Consider the following 13,253-nt stretch of genomic DNA (forward strand, 5'->3'; position numbering starts at 1 on the left):
TACAGTCAATCTTCTTTGTATATCTCCTCTAGCTTTCTGTCTCTTTTCTGATTGACCAGACCCTGTTGTACTTTTTGAACACAATTTTGGGGGCAGTTAGGGAGAACATGTAGCTAATCACCTGTGTCTCCACTGTGTGATACCCTCTAACACTAAAGTCACATGAGCACAGCCCTGTGAGTACTAAAGTTTAAGCTAAAAGCTGACATTGAGTACAGTGTGCATTGAGACTGATATATTAAATGCCAATTTTACAGAAGAGGAAACTGAACTAATTTAATGTCACATATTTGATACTTTGACTTTTTAAATGTTGCCATAGTTTATTTAAAAGCTTTATTTTCCCCTTCTAATCTATCATCTTCTTCTGTATGTCTTTATCTTATCTTTCTCTCATTTGATAATTCTATTCCATCATGTAGATCAGGAATCAGAATCTACACAGAGACCGTTTTCCTTTACCATCTTAAAATTAGAACACAAATTCATTAAATAGGTAAATGTTCTGAATGATCACAACCAGCCATTTGTATTTCTAACAATAGAAATGCCAATTTCCTTTTGATTAAGTTTGCTTATTTCTTCTACAGAAGCTTTCTATCACACAAGATAAGTTAAAATCATCCCATTTAGTTTATTTCCCACATATACTTTTTCCTACTGGTTTTAAGACTAGATGACTGACACAGGTACAGAGATGGAGCCTGCATGTCAAGAGATTTTTTATTAACACGTAGTGCATGCAAGCAGGATTAAGAGGATCAGACTTGGAGTTGGAGAGACCTTGGTTAAAGCTTGGCAGCTCTTCCTTAATGTGACCTGGGTAAGTTCACTTACTGTCATAAAGTTTTTCATCTTATGGACTGTATATAAAATTCCTAACAACCTGGTGAAATTATTATTGATTATATGAAATTATTATTGAGTGGTTAATTGTTTTGAGGATTAAATGAAATAATATATTTAAAGCATTAGTAAACATTCCTAACACACAGTCAACATCCACTATATGGTAACCATTGTTAGTAATAGTCTTTTTATATGTGGAATACATTAGACTATATAAATAGGGAATATAATATCCTTTGGTAAATAAAATACTCAATTCACTTTTATATAATCTAAATGTATTAATTGTGGCCTTGGTAATGTAGGGTCCACATATGAATAATTGTTTTCAAAGTCTTCACAACATTTTTAAGTGTTATTGGGTCTGGTATGTATCTATGCTTTTCACAGAAACTAACTTGAAAAGTTGATAATGAATACATGTAGGTAAAATGGGAATTTATGTATGCAAGTGCCAATAAAGAGGAAATTAATGGAAGTAATTAAACCTGGATTTACTCCAGCTTTGGCACTTACTAGCTGACCTACAGCAAGTCACTAAACTTTCCAGAGATCCAGTTTCCACTTCTGTACAATAGAGATGATAATAATACATTGACGGCTTTTTACTTGAGATGACTGGACAGGAACTTACGATGATGCTTCAGAGAGTCTACTCATCCTGAATTTGTAGGCATCGTTTTGATGTTTGGGCACGTGTGGAGACTGGGAAGAGGGAAAGGTTGAGATCAGCACTGTCCAGTGAATATATCATATGGGCAGTGTATGTAATTTCAGTTGTCTAGCAGCTACAGCGAAAGTTAAAAGAAACTGTCAAGTTTATTTTAATTACATACCTTATTTCAGGGGGTCCTCAGCCCTGGGCTGTGGGCCAGTACCAGCCCGTGGACTGTTAGAAACCAGGCCTCACAGCAGGAGGTGGGTGGTGGGTGAGTGAGCACGACCGCCTGAGCTCTGCCTTCTGTCAGATCAGCAGCCACATTACATTCTCATAGGAGCAAGAATCCAATTGCGAACTGCACAAGCCAGGGATCTAGGTTGCACACTCTTTCTGAGAATGTACCTAATACCTGATGATCTGAGGTGAAGCAGTTTCCTCCCAAAACCATACGCCTTCCACCCAGTCTGTGGAAAAAAATGGTCTTCCCTGGAACCGGTCCCTGGTGCCAAAAAGGTTGTGGACCACTGCCTTATTTAACTTAACATATTCAAAATACCACTTCATTGTGAAATCAGCACGTAATTATTAGTCACCGATTTTGCGCTGTTTTTCTAAGTCTCTGAAATCAGAGTGAATTCTATTTACAGTGCATCTCAATTCAAATGCCACATTTTCATTGTAAATACTTGATCTGTATTTTTGTTTTATAAAAAGTACAGTCACATACTCACATTGTTCCAAATATACTTAAAGATTTTCCAGTAACTCGTCGAGTATCAGTTTTCAAATTTAAATATAAATAAACCATAATAAAATCAAATTGAAAAATTCATTCCCGGTGTCACGCTAACCACATCTCAAAGGCTCATGAGCCACATGGACTAGTGTCTAATTTTTTGGATAGCCCTGATTTAGAACTTTCAACAGATTTAAACAGGGGTCTATACCAACAGTAAAAAAAACTGTGTAAACCTCACCATATTGAATATTTCTTAGGAAAATTCGCTTTTCTGAATTAAAAAATAATTATTTCCAATTGATTGAAAGAACAGTACATTCTTGAGAACACATGTGCACACGTGCGGAACAGCACACACTGGGTCCTGTCAGAGGGTGGAGGTGGGAGGAGGGAGAGCCTCAGGAAGAATAGCTAATGGATGCTGGGCTTAATACCTAGGTGATGGGATGATCTGTGCAGCCAACCACCATGGCACATGTTTGCCTATGTAACAAACCTACATATCCTGCACATGTACCACTGAACTTAAAATAAAAGTTGAAGAAAAAAAAAAGAACAGTATATTCTTTTGGCAAAGTCAGGCTTTTCAAGACACGTTTATGAACTAGAGGCGTGTGAGGGTCCCACGCTAGCAGCAGCAGGGAGATACTACGGTTGTGTTTAGTTGCTCTCAGGCAGCAAGACTTCAAGTACCTAAAAATATCCACAGACAACACCATTTCAATACTAACCAAAACTTTTAACAACAACAAATAAAATTTAGAGACCTTATACAAAATTGGCAACTGTTTAATTATGTCTAAATAGAAGTGTTAAAAAACAAAAATTATTGTTGAGATAGTATCATCGTTTCAAAAAAGAAAGGTGGCTGGGGTGAGGAAGCAGTGGGACTCCCATGCAAAATAGTAGTAGGAATTTGTTGTCAGACAAAAGAGAGTTTTTCCTTAGAAAGTTCTGCTGCCAAACTTATATTGACAATATCATTCTTATTGCTTTATTTTTCTAAAACTTCATAGCAGAACAAGACTGCTACCAAAAAGGCCTGTGAGGGCCTACAATTTAAAGGGGTATTTTTCCATCTGAGTACCTGACATCTTAGAGGGTTGGGAAATCAATTAATGAGTCCAAATAAATATTACGGTTTTAAATAAAAAGTAACTGAAATTGCGCCAAAAAGGAAAAAGAGTGAGAGAGAACAAACAAACAAACAATAAAAGGAAGAAGAAGGAGAAGGAGGAGGAGGAGGAGGAGGAGGAGGAGGAGGAGGAGGAGAAGGAGAAGCAGGAGAAGAAGAAAAAAAAAAGAAAAAAGACTAAAATTTGTTCCATGAAATTCTTTTTTGAGTTCTGTGGGTGTGAATCTTTATTAGGTCACTTGTAAAATGTTCTTATTATAGGCCCTAGCCAGATTATTGAGAAAAACACTGGTGTAGAGATAAGCACGATAAAATCCTACTTTCAGGTGACTTACAATTTTCATCCTGAGTACCATTAACAAACTTAATGAGCGAATGTAGGCCAATCAATTAATCTTTCCTTCCTCCACTTACTTTTCATTCATAAAATGGGTGTGAACCTCCTCTGGCAAATGAAAGAAATGTGAAGCCTTATAGTATGGTCTTTAAAGGGCCAAATAAACATGAGAGCTTATTGTAAGTCTCAAACAGCTTACATTTCCACCAATTATGACAGTGAATGACTTGGCATCCATGGGCTACTCAAAGTCTCACCAGCAATCCCCTCTTCAGTTTGGGTTTAGGATAAACAAAGGCTACCTTGATGGTTTATTGGAATATCTGACTTTATTTCTCTATTATGTCTAAAATCAAAATTCACAAATCATATATTTTCCATGTCTATTATCACTGTAATTAACATCTTCAGACATCCTACCAGATATATCAGGCTGGAAATATAACAGGTGACATAGTGACAACATATGTTTTAATATGTAAAGCACGTTGTCAGAGAGGAGACTTTCCCGGGTGTTAAGCAAGAAAAACTCTAAGGAATGATTTTAAATCTGAACCACACTTGAGTGGAAGGCAGTGGAAGAGACAAGCATTCACTGGGAGCATTGAAAGAGCTCAGACTTTGTCATTCTATGAGCCTTGCTTTTCCTCCAAGTCCTTGCAGGCTGATTCAGAGAAAAAATGCTTTAAGAAGTGTATGCCTTATCTTTGTTTACTCTAAATGATGGCATTTTCTTTTTAAAAATTTTTTATTTGTATAAATGTATGGAGTCAAAATGCAATTTTGTTACATGGATATACTGTGCAGTGATGAAGCCAGAGATTTTAGTGGGCACATCACTGGACTAACATACTTTGTACTTCTTAAGTAATTCTCATTCCTTACTCTCCGCCATCTCCCCACCCTTCTGAGTATCCACCGTCTATCATTCCACACTCTTAGGTCCATGTGGACACATCATTTAGCTCCCACTTATAAGTGAGAGTATTCAATATTTGTCTTTCTGTTTCTGGGTTGTTTCACTTAAGATAATGGCCTCTGATTCCATCCATGTTGCTGCAGAAGACAAAGTTTTATTCTTTTCCACGGCTGAATAGTTTCCTATTGTGTGCGTGTGTGTACATACATATATAGATATGTATGTATAATTTTGCTTATCTAGTCATTCATTGATGGACACTTAGGTTGATTCTATATCTTTGTTATTGTGAATTGTGTATTGTGAATTGTGCTGCGATCAACATGCAAGTGCAGGTATGTTTTTGACGTGATTTCTTTTCTTTTGGGTTGATACCCAAAAGTGGGATTGCTGGATCAAATGACTGTTCTATCTTTAGTTCTTTGAGAAATTTCCATGCTGTTTTCATAGAAACTGAACTGATTTGCATTCCTTCTCACAGTGTATACGAGTTCCCTTTTACCCGTGTCCTCGCTAGCATCTGTTTATTTTTTGTCTTTTCAATAACAGCCATTCTGACTGGAGTAAGATGATGCCTCATTGTGGTTTTACTTCGCATTTCTCTCATGGTTAGTGATGATGAGCATTTTGTCATATGCCTTTTGGCCATTTTGTCCTCTTTTGAAAAATGTTTATTCATTTCCTTTGCCCACTATTCATGGGATTATTTATTGTTGTTTGTTGTTGTTGTTTGAGTTCCTTGTAAATTCTGGATATTCGTCCCCTGTGCACAGTTTGCAAATATTTTTTTCCATCCTGCACATTGTCTGTCAACTCTGTTGATTGTTTCCTCCTCTGTACAGAAGATCTTTCATTTAATTAAATCCCATTTGCAATGTTTCATAAAGCATTTCCTAAACTGAAGAAAGTTATTTGTCTCTTCTGATCCAGTTCAAGCCCCTTGATTTCACTGTGAGAAAAGTGAGTGCTGGGCAGGCGAAGGCCATCCAGTTAATAAATTCCTGAGCCAGAAGTCAACTGGGATCTACTCCCTGTAGCTCACTGACGTCCTGAATCCAAAAGGGGAGAGAATGCCCTATTAGCAAGTTTCCTTCTTATTCTTACTAAACTCTCCTTGGGGGATTGAATCCATACACTGATGATAAAACCAAAAGAAGTGAGCAAATACAGCAACCTGAAATCAATGTGGAGAGAGCAGGGAAAGGTGAATTCATCCTCTCAGAAGGCTCAAATGTGCTGTTTAGACAGCTCTGCACTCACCATGGCCGTGGCTGTGGTCTTGCGACCTTTCAGTGGCATCTCTGAAAGCAGTTTGACCCTGAGTTGTCAAGGATTTTGGCTTCTATCTTCTCTTATCTTCAAAGGCATTTTCACTAAGAATTTCCACCCCAAATTTTGGAATCCTTGTAAACATCTCATCTATTTCCGCCCTTTGCTTTGGTAACTTGGAATATATTTGTGCCAGTAACAATCTCACAAAATATCAAGGGGGAAAGCAGGAGATTATTTTCTGTCCAAACTCTGTGTGTTGGAAAGCAGTTTGCTCCCTCTGAAAGTAACCATGACTAATGCAATGCTCTGATAAAAGCTGTCCTCCTGGGAATACTTCAGAAGGATCACAGCCTTTAGAGCCATAAAACCTGTCTGGCCGAGAGATATGCAGACATGGTGTTATTTCTATTTGCTCATGACCAGAATTGGACCGGCCACTCCTTTTGAAATGAAGTTCATCAGTGTCTACAACCTAACATTTTCACTTAAATGTCAAAAGTGAAAATTTTCTTTTTGTTCCAAAACTATTAGGAATTGCAGGCAGAAATGTGATAAAGGTTTGAAAGCAGGAAAATATAACAAAGAAACATCAACAACAACAGAGGAAATTATGAAGCATTTGCCTATGGTGCTACCTGGTTTGACTTCAGAGGTGGAAAAAGTCTAATTTTTCTCTATTGGTCAGTAGTCATTTTTATTTTATTTAATTTAATTTATTTTATTTAATTTTATTTTTTGAGACAGAGTCTTGCTCTGTTGCCTAGGCTGGAGAGCAGTGCCATAATCTTGGCTCACTGCAACCTCTGCTTCCCGGGCTCAAGCTATTCTCCCGCCTCAGCCTCCTGAGTAGCTAGGACTACAGATGCATCTCACCACGCCTGGCTAATTTTTGTATTTTTAGTAGAGATGGGGTTTCACCATGTTGGCCAGGCTGGTCTTGAACTCCTGACCTCCTGACCTCAAGTGATCCGCCTGCCTCAGCCTTGCAAAGTGGTGGGGTTACAGGTGTGAGCCACCGCGCCCAGCCCATCTTTTATAATAATAACCTGTTGGTGATGTGCCGTCCCTTCAGCTTGTTACATTTGCTTTTAGGCTTCCTTTTTTTTTCCTTATGGTATTATAATAAATAAGACGCAAATATAATTCAAAGGATTTTTAAAAGTCTCTTCTTCTATCTCTTTGCTCTCCAGAGTGCAAAAATCCAAACAAGTAAAAGTTCACATTTTTAACGCATGTGCTTACAAACCAACTATATCTACTCTTCAACAAAAACAGTTTTTATTCAACAACACACCTGATATTTTTCCAGGTGGACTTGTTTAGGTAAAATTAATATAAAGCTTCAACCCGCTCATCTAGAAAATGGGAATCTTATCTCTATACATAATGGTTGGGTGGGTTATGCCTGGCATAGTAGGCTCTCAAATTCATAGGTTTGTTTATTGTCATTATGGAGGAAAAGAGTGCAGTACACACGTAACGATTAACTGCCCCATTTCTGCTATTCCTTGTTAATGAGGTTATATTTTGTAGAAAATAGGTACAACATGTATTCCATAAATGCTATTCAAATCAGTCCTTAAGTCATTGCTTCTTTGTCTTCTATTTGCCCTACTATATAAAACCATATATACTGAATAAAAGTACATACCAGTTGATGAATACTTATTTCAAACTTGCACACTCGTTCCCCTTTGCTAAGAGATGTCTAAAAGCTTTCTGCAATACGCACTAGAAGATTCAAACCTCAGTCACTGAAGGAATACTTAAGGCATCATGGCTTGAAGGCTCTGTGATTGTCTAATTCATTAATACATCCCTGCCCTCTTTCCTAGAGCTGTATTTTTTTGTACATTTAAGTCTTTTACCCAGAATAACATAGTAATGCTATACAAAGAATGATGTATGCTCACTTGAAAAAATACTAGTTGGATTTCGAAAACAGAAACAGAAATAGCTGGAGTTCCAAAGTAGAAATCTATTCACATTGCTGTCTATGTAGACTCTTATTTTCTCCTTCGCGTAAGTCTTGTTTTTGCATGTTTCCCCTTTCCTCATGCCTGCACTGTGGCTAATATAGTAACTGTTCATCTAATGTAGCATATCAGGGGAGAGGCAGGGAGGGAAATTACTGATTATAAATATCCCCAAAGCATACTGCTTTATAAAAATGTAGGTCCTCCCCGTCTGGATATAAAAATCCTCTGCATGGGTAAAAAAAAAAAAAATTGAAAACTGCAGCCCTCTGCTCTGCTGGCCCTAAGTCCTGGCAAGAACATGTCGGTGTCTCTGGGAACTGCTGAGGCTGAAGGAAGGATCTGTTACCAGCTCAGCTCCCTCTCCCACTGACCCCATGCCGGCGGACAAGTCCCTTGAACAGATTGTGCCAGTCCGATGCCAGCTAATTGCCTTTCAATTCCTGTTTCTGCAGATCCCCTGCTTCCTGTGGGATTGCGGGCTGCACACATTCCTGCTCAAAGCTCAAAGCATAGCGCCGGGACGTCGGGAAACCGTCCACCCTTCGCAACCTGCCGTGTCAGCTCCCAGCAAGCTCAAGCTGCAGTTTACCCTGGTTAAGGATTGCTTAAACAAAGGCTTGAACAGAATGATGTTGACTGTTTTACAATGAAAACTAATAGTTTTAGCTTAATCCACATGCCAGTTCTGGATCATTTGCAACACTTCTTACAATTACTGATGTTCTTCCCAACATCCATTTCATGCTCAACTGGGCTTCTAGATGATTTTAAAGTTTTGGGTTATTTTGCTTTGTTTGGTTTTGTTCCCTTGAAAAGAAGACGGTTTGACTTGTGGAAAAGACATATTGCTATGCAAATAGACACAGAATAAATGAAAGAGCCACTCAGACAACCCGTTTGCCTCTTCCCTTAGACTTCCAATTTGACTCCTCTCCAATGAAAAAGGATTGAGAAAGACTGCTTGTGGGGGTCACAGGAGTTCCAGGGGGCTGCTAGGGAGCCAGCTCTGCAAGGTTGATGCAGGGAACAAGTTGGCACATGCTGTTTTATGTCATGGAAGAGTGACAACCACCAAGGAGCCTTTCTATCGAGCCAGTTATCAACCCGTAAGGAATGACGTGCACAGGGCACTGCTTACCTCAAGCCAGCATCTCAACTCCCGTGTGCAGAAGTCCGATTATGATCATCCAGGGGATGAGAAGACAAGTTGAAGCTACAAGGCGTGTTTCTGTGGGCTCATCTAGGCAGCACAGCTTGAGCATAGGGCAGATCTTCAGAGTATACAGCTCAACGGAAGAAGGTACGGGCTGCTCCTGTGGACCGAAGACGGGAGAAGGGTAGGAACAGAGCATCAGGAGAGGTGCCATTCCCCCAACTCTGTCCTGGGGTGACGGCAGTGGCTGGCCTAGTGTCTGAGTCTGTGCCATTCTCCTTTTGCCACTGTGTTCCTCGTCTGACACTCCAGCACAAAGAGTGATTCCCTGCTTTTAAGCCATGGCTTCCCATGAGGTTGGATCCAGAGGTGCCTGCTATGGGGACACCAGGTTCTGGGCATCAGAAGTGGGTTCTCAAAGCTCTGCAGACTGGGTGCTTTCAAACCACAGCCAGGCACTGCTGGTGATATGAACACAGACACAAAGCCATCACCACTAAGAATCATTTTATACCTGTAAAATGGCTTTGCCTGGCAGTGGCTTTGCCCGGCAGCGGCTCATGTGGGAGGGGCCTCTATAGAGGGGCTCTGAGGACCAATTTGTGAATATCAATTATTTGTGTTCTTCTCATACTTCTTACTCTGCCTTCAGGTACAAGTAGAGATTAGCCAAATGCTTTAGGACCTACAGAGTTTCGAATTTGTTCCCAAATGCTGAAAACATAACGTGAACTTTGGGATCTTCGGGACAAAAAATAAGACTTTTAAAATGTGATGCTTTTTCTTTCCTCCTACTCAAAAAGTTATAAATCATACGAATGAGTTAATGTTTCAAAGATGTTTATTGCTTTTTTTGTGGGGGAGGTGCATGATGAAATATGCTGGCCCATAGTGCTTCCAGAGGAGGAAGTACAGAGACAGGTTCCTGTAGAGGATGTCAGCCTTGAGCATTTGATTTTCACCAGCAAAATATAATGAGGTGTAAAGGATTCAGTTTATCTTTGTCACTTCCCTCTAGACTTTTGTTTGTCCTTGGTGACCCATGGGTTACTTGAAACACTATACCAACATCTTTGGTCTTTATATATGCACAGATTATAAACCAAGCTCTTGCATGTATCATCATTCTGGATAATTAAACAACATACACATGTATGCTTTCTATGTATTAAATTTTCTATTTGTGTGAAGTATATATATAAAATTCAAGAAAGATAAAATTAAGGTTTCTAATGTGTTATAAAAACGGGAACTTCACAGCCCACTTTGGAAAATTGGCCCGACTCTTCCATGTGATTATTATGGCATGAATCAGTATTTTCCTTGACATTTATTTACTTTAGGTTACCAAAACTATCTTTTGAAACTGTGGGGACACTACTTTGATTTCACTTTTCTATCACTTATTATAATTTCTGTATTCCTAAATATGCATATTTTTGCTATATATATATATATATATATACACACACATATATATATATATATATTTTTTTTTTTTTTTGAGACAGAGTCTCGCTCTGTCTCCTAGGTTGGAGTGCAGTGGCGCGATCTCGGCCCACTGCAAGCTCCGCTTCCCAGGTTCATGCCATTCTCCTGCCTCAGCCTCCCAAGAAGCTGGGACTATAGGCCTTCGTCACCAGGCTTGGTTAATTTTTGTATTTTTTTTTTTTAGTAGAGACAGGGTTTCACCGTGTTGGCCAGGATGGTCTTGATCTCCTGACCTCGTGATCCGCCCACTTCAGCCTCCCAAAGTGCTGGGATTACAGGCGTGAGCCACCGCGCCCGGCCGCTATATTTTTATTCTACTTTAAAGGAATGTGTAAGTCAAGCCCCAGGATGATGATTTGATTTTAAAAAAGGTTTGCATTAAGTATATAGAGATTTATTTTCAAAGCTAGTTCAATTTGGTGTGTGCAGTTTGAAGAAACTGCAATTCATGTGTTGCCCCACTGTGAGGGAAAATGGTAACTACACATTTTGTAGGTTTTGACCAGCAATTTAAAAAAATTTTTAAAAAAAATTATGAGCAATTTTAGCAGGTGTAATTTTTCAGATGACAAATAATCACGTTCAAAAACATCATTTAAATTATAGATAGAATTGTGCTAAGTTTACGAGTTGTAATTAGGACCATTTAATAACAACATTAAACACTGAACAACCAAGTGAATTCAAATATACTAAAATGCCATATTGACCTAATGTGAAAACAAGACCTAAACCAACCTGGAACATAGATTTTTTGTTTCCTTTTTTTGGTCAACTTCAGGCCTCTCCTGACAACCCTTATCTAAGAGGATTACAGGCCACCGGTACTGCTCTTTTTCTGTGATAATGATCTCTACTAATTGCCTTCATAATTCTTGTCATACACTCTGGTCACTTTGGCCAGTGGCTGCCTTCACCTCTCCTTTTCGTTCTGCCATTTTATCCCTCATTTGGAATAGACCTGGCATACATAGATTTTAAATAAACGTTAAATAATTTGAAAAACACCTGTGATGTTAAGTAAATAAATCAGGGTACCTATTTTTCTAAATACTGAAGGGTTCATACCATGTTTTAAACAGGCAAGAGATATTGTTTGTATTCCATTGTCATGTGGTTTGCCCAGGAATTTGCGTGAGGGAACTTAGAGAACATGGATTTTAATTAGATAATTGACATGAGGAGGTTGCGGGGAGGGGGACGCAGCATAGTGGAAGGAGTCCTCATTTGCTGTCTGAGGTTGGTACACATGTTGAACAGGACTGACAGTGACAAACCATCAAGAAACGATGAGTTTCCCTATGCTATTGTAATTAGGTCTTTAGAAGTCAAAGCCATCCAGACATTCATTCAACTACAGATAACATTGATTTGTTTCCCATTTTTAACTGTTTCCCATTTTTACTTTAAATATCTTATATCGGCCACCCTCTTCAGCTTGCCTCTCTGTTCCCTCCATTGCCTGCTGCTTAAACAGCCACGGCTACATAATATATTGCCTGCCTTCGGAGAGCAGGGAATTTGCCATTACAACTTGCACTTGGTTTAGAGACTAATGTTTTGTAGTATTGCTAATTGCATGTCTTCCTCTTCCTCTAGGCTTAAAATTTCTCAAGAATACAGTATAATTATAAAAGCACAGAAAAAGGGCTTATGTCCACGTCTGAAATATCCCTTTGAACGACTGAATCATTAACTTGCTGGCTTGCTTTTGGGCTACAGATTCCCTCCTTTTTCTGGTTCCTGGAGATTACACTTTATTTCTGCTAGGTCAGTTATGCATTTTTGCGTGTTTTTATAATATGCTAAATAAGTATATCTATTTGTTGTGGAATGAAACGTATGTTAGCTAAGTTTTGAATGAGAAGTTTGATGTTGAATTTTATCAACTGTCTTTTGGGTATCTATATGAATGATTGATTTCTTCTCACTTACTCTATTAACCAAGCAATGTACAAAAATAAAAATCCTGATAATAAAACATGGAAAGATAATCAGGAGAGTTGAGCAGGTGTGCAATTGTTATTAATCAGATAAGTCTTCACTGAGAAGGTGACATGTAACTCAAGAATTGAGGAAAGAATATAAACAGGCATGAAATCCTTGAAGCAAGAGCTTGCTTAGTATGTTAAAGGAAGGGCAAAAAACAGCCAAGCTGAAATCAAGTGACCATAATACAGTAATAGAGGCCGGGCGCGGTGGTTCACGCTTGTAATCCCAGCACTTTGGGAGGCCGAGGCAGGCAGATCACGAGGTCAGGAGATCGAGACCATCCTGGCTAACACGGTGAAACCCTGTCTCTACTAAAAATACAAAAATAAATGAGCTGGGTGTGGGGGCGGCGCCTGTGGTCCCAGCTACTCGGGAGGCTGAGGCAGGAGAATGGCGTGAACCCAGGAGGCGGAGCTTGCAGTGAGCCGGGATCCTGCTACTCACTCCAGCCTGGGAGACAGAGGGAGACTCCGTCTCAAAAAGAAAAAAAAAAAAAAAGCAATAGAAAGTGAGGTCACAGAGGTAGGAGATGGAGAGGGTTTTGTCTCTCCAAAAGTGATGTCCATCCGGAACCTCAGAATGTGTCCTTATTTGGAATTATACAACATTTGTCCTTTTGTGTCTGGTTTATTTCACTTTGCATAGCATCTTTAAGGTTCATCAGTGTTGCAGCAGATGTCAGAATTTATTTTTAATTTTTTCACAGACAATTTTTTAGGTTCATAG

General features: G+C 39.0%; 1 long non-coding RNA gene across 1 annotated transcript in view; it reads right to left on the minus strand.

Moving 5' to 3' along the window:
- Positions 1–3,521: 3,521 nt before the first annotated feature.
- Positions 3,522–13,253, minus strand: part of LOC105490265 (uncharacterized) — a 158,836-nt gene continuing 149,104 nt past the window's right edge. The window contains exon 3 of the long non-coding RNA XR_011614984.1: positions 3,522–9,204. This is a non-coding gene — a long non-coding RNA (uncharacterized lncRNA). The remainder of the gene's footprint in view (positions 9,205–13,253) is intronic.

This window comes from Macaca nemestrina, chromosome 16 (genome assembly GCF_043159975.1).
Source record: "Macaca nemestrina isolate mMacNem1 chromosome 16, mMacNem.hap1, whole genome shotgun sequence".
Classification (NCBI taxonomy): Eukaryota; Metazoa; Chordata; class Mammalia; order Primates; family Cercopithecidae; genus Macaca; species Macaca nemestrina.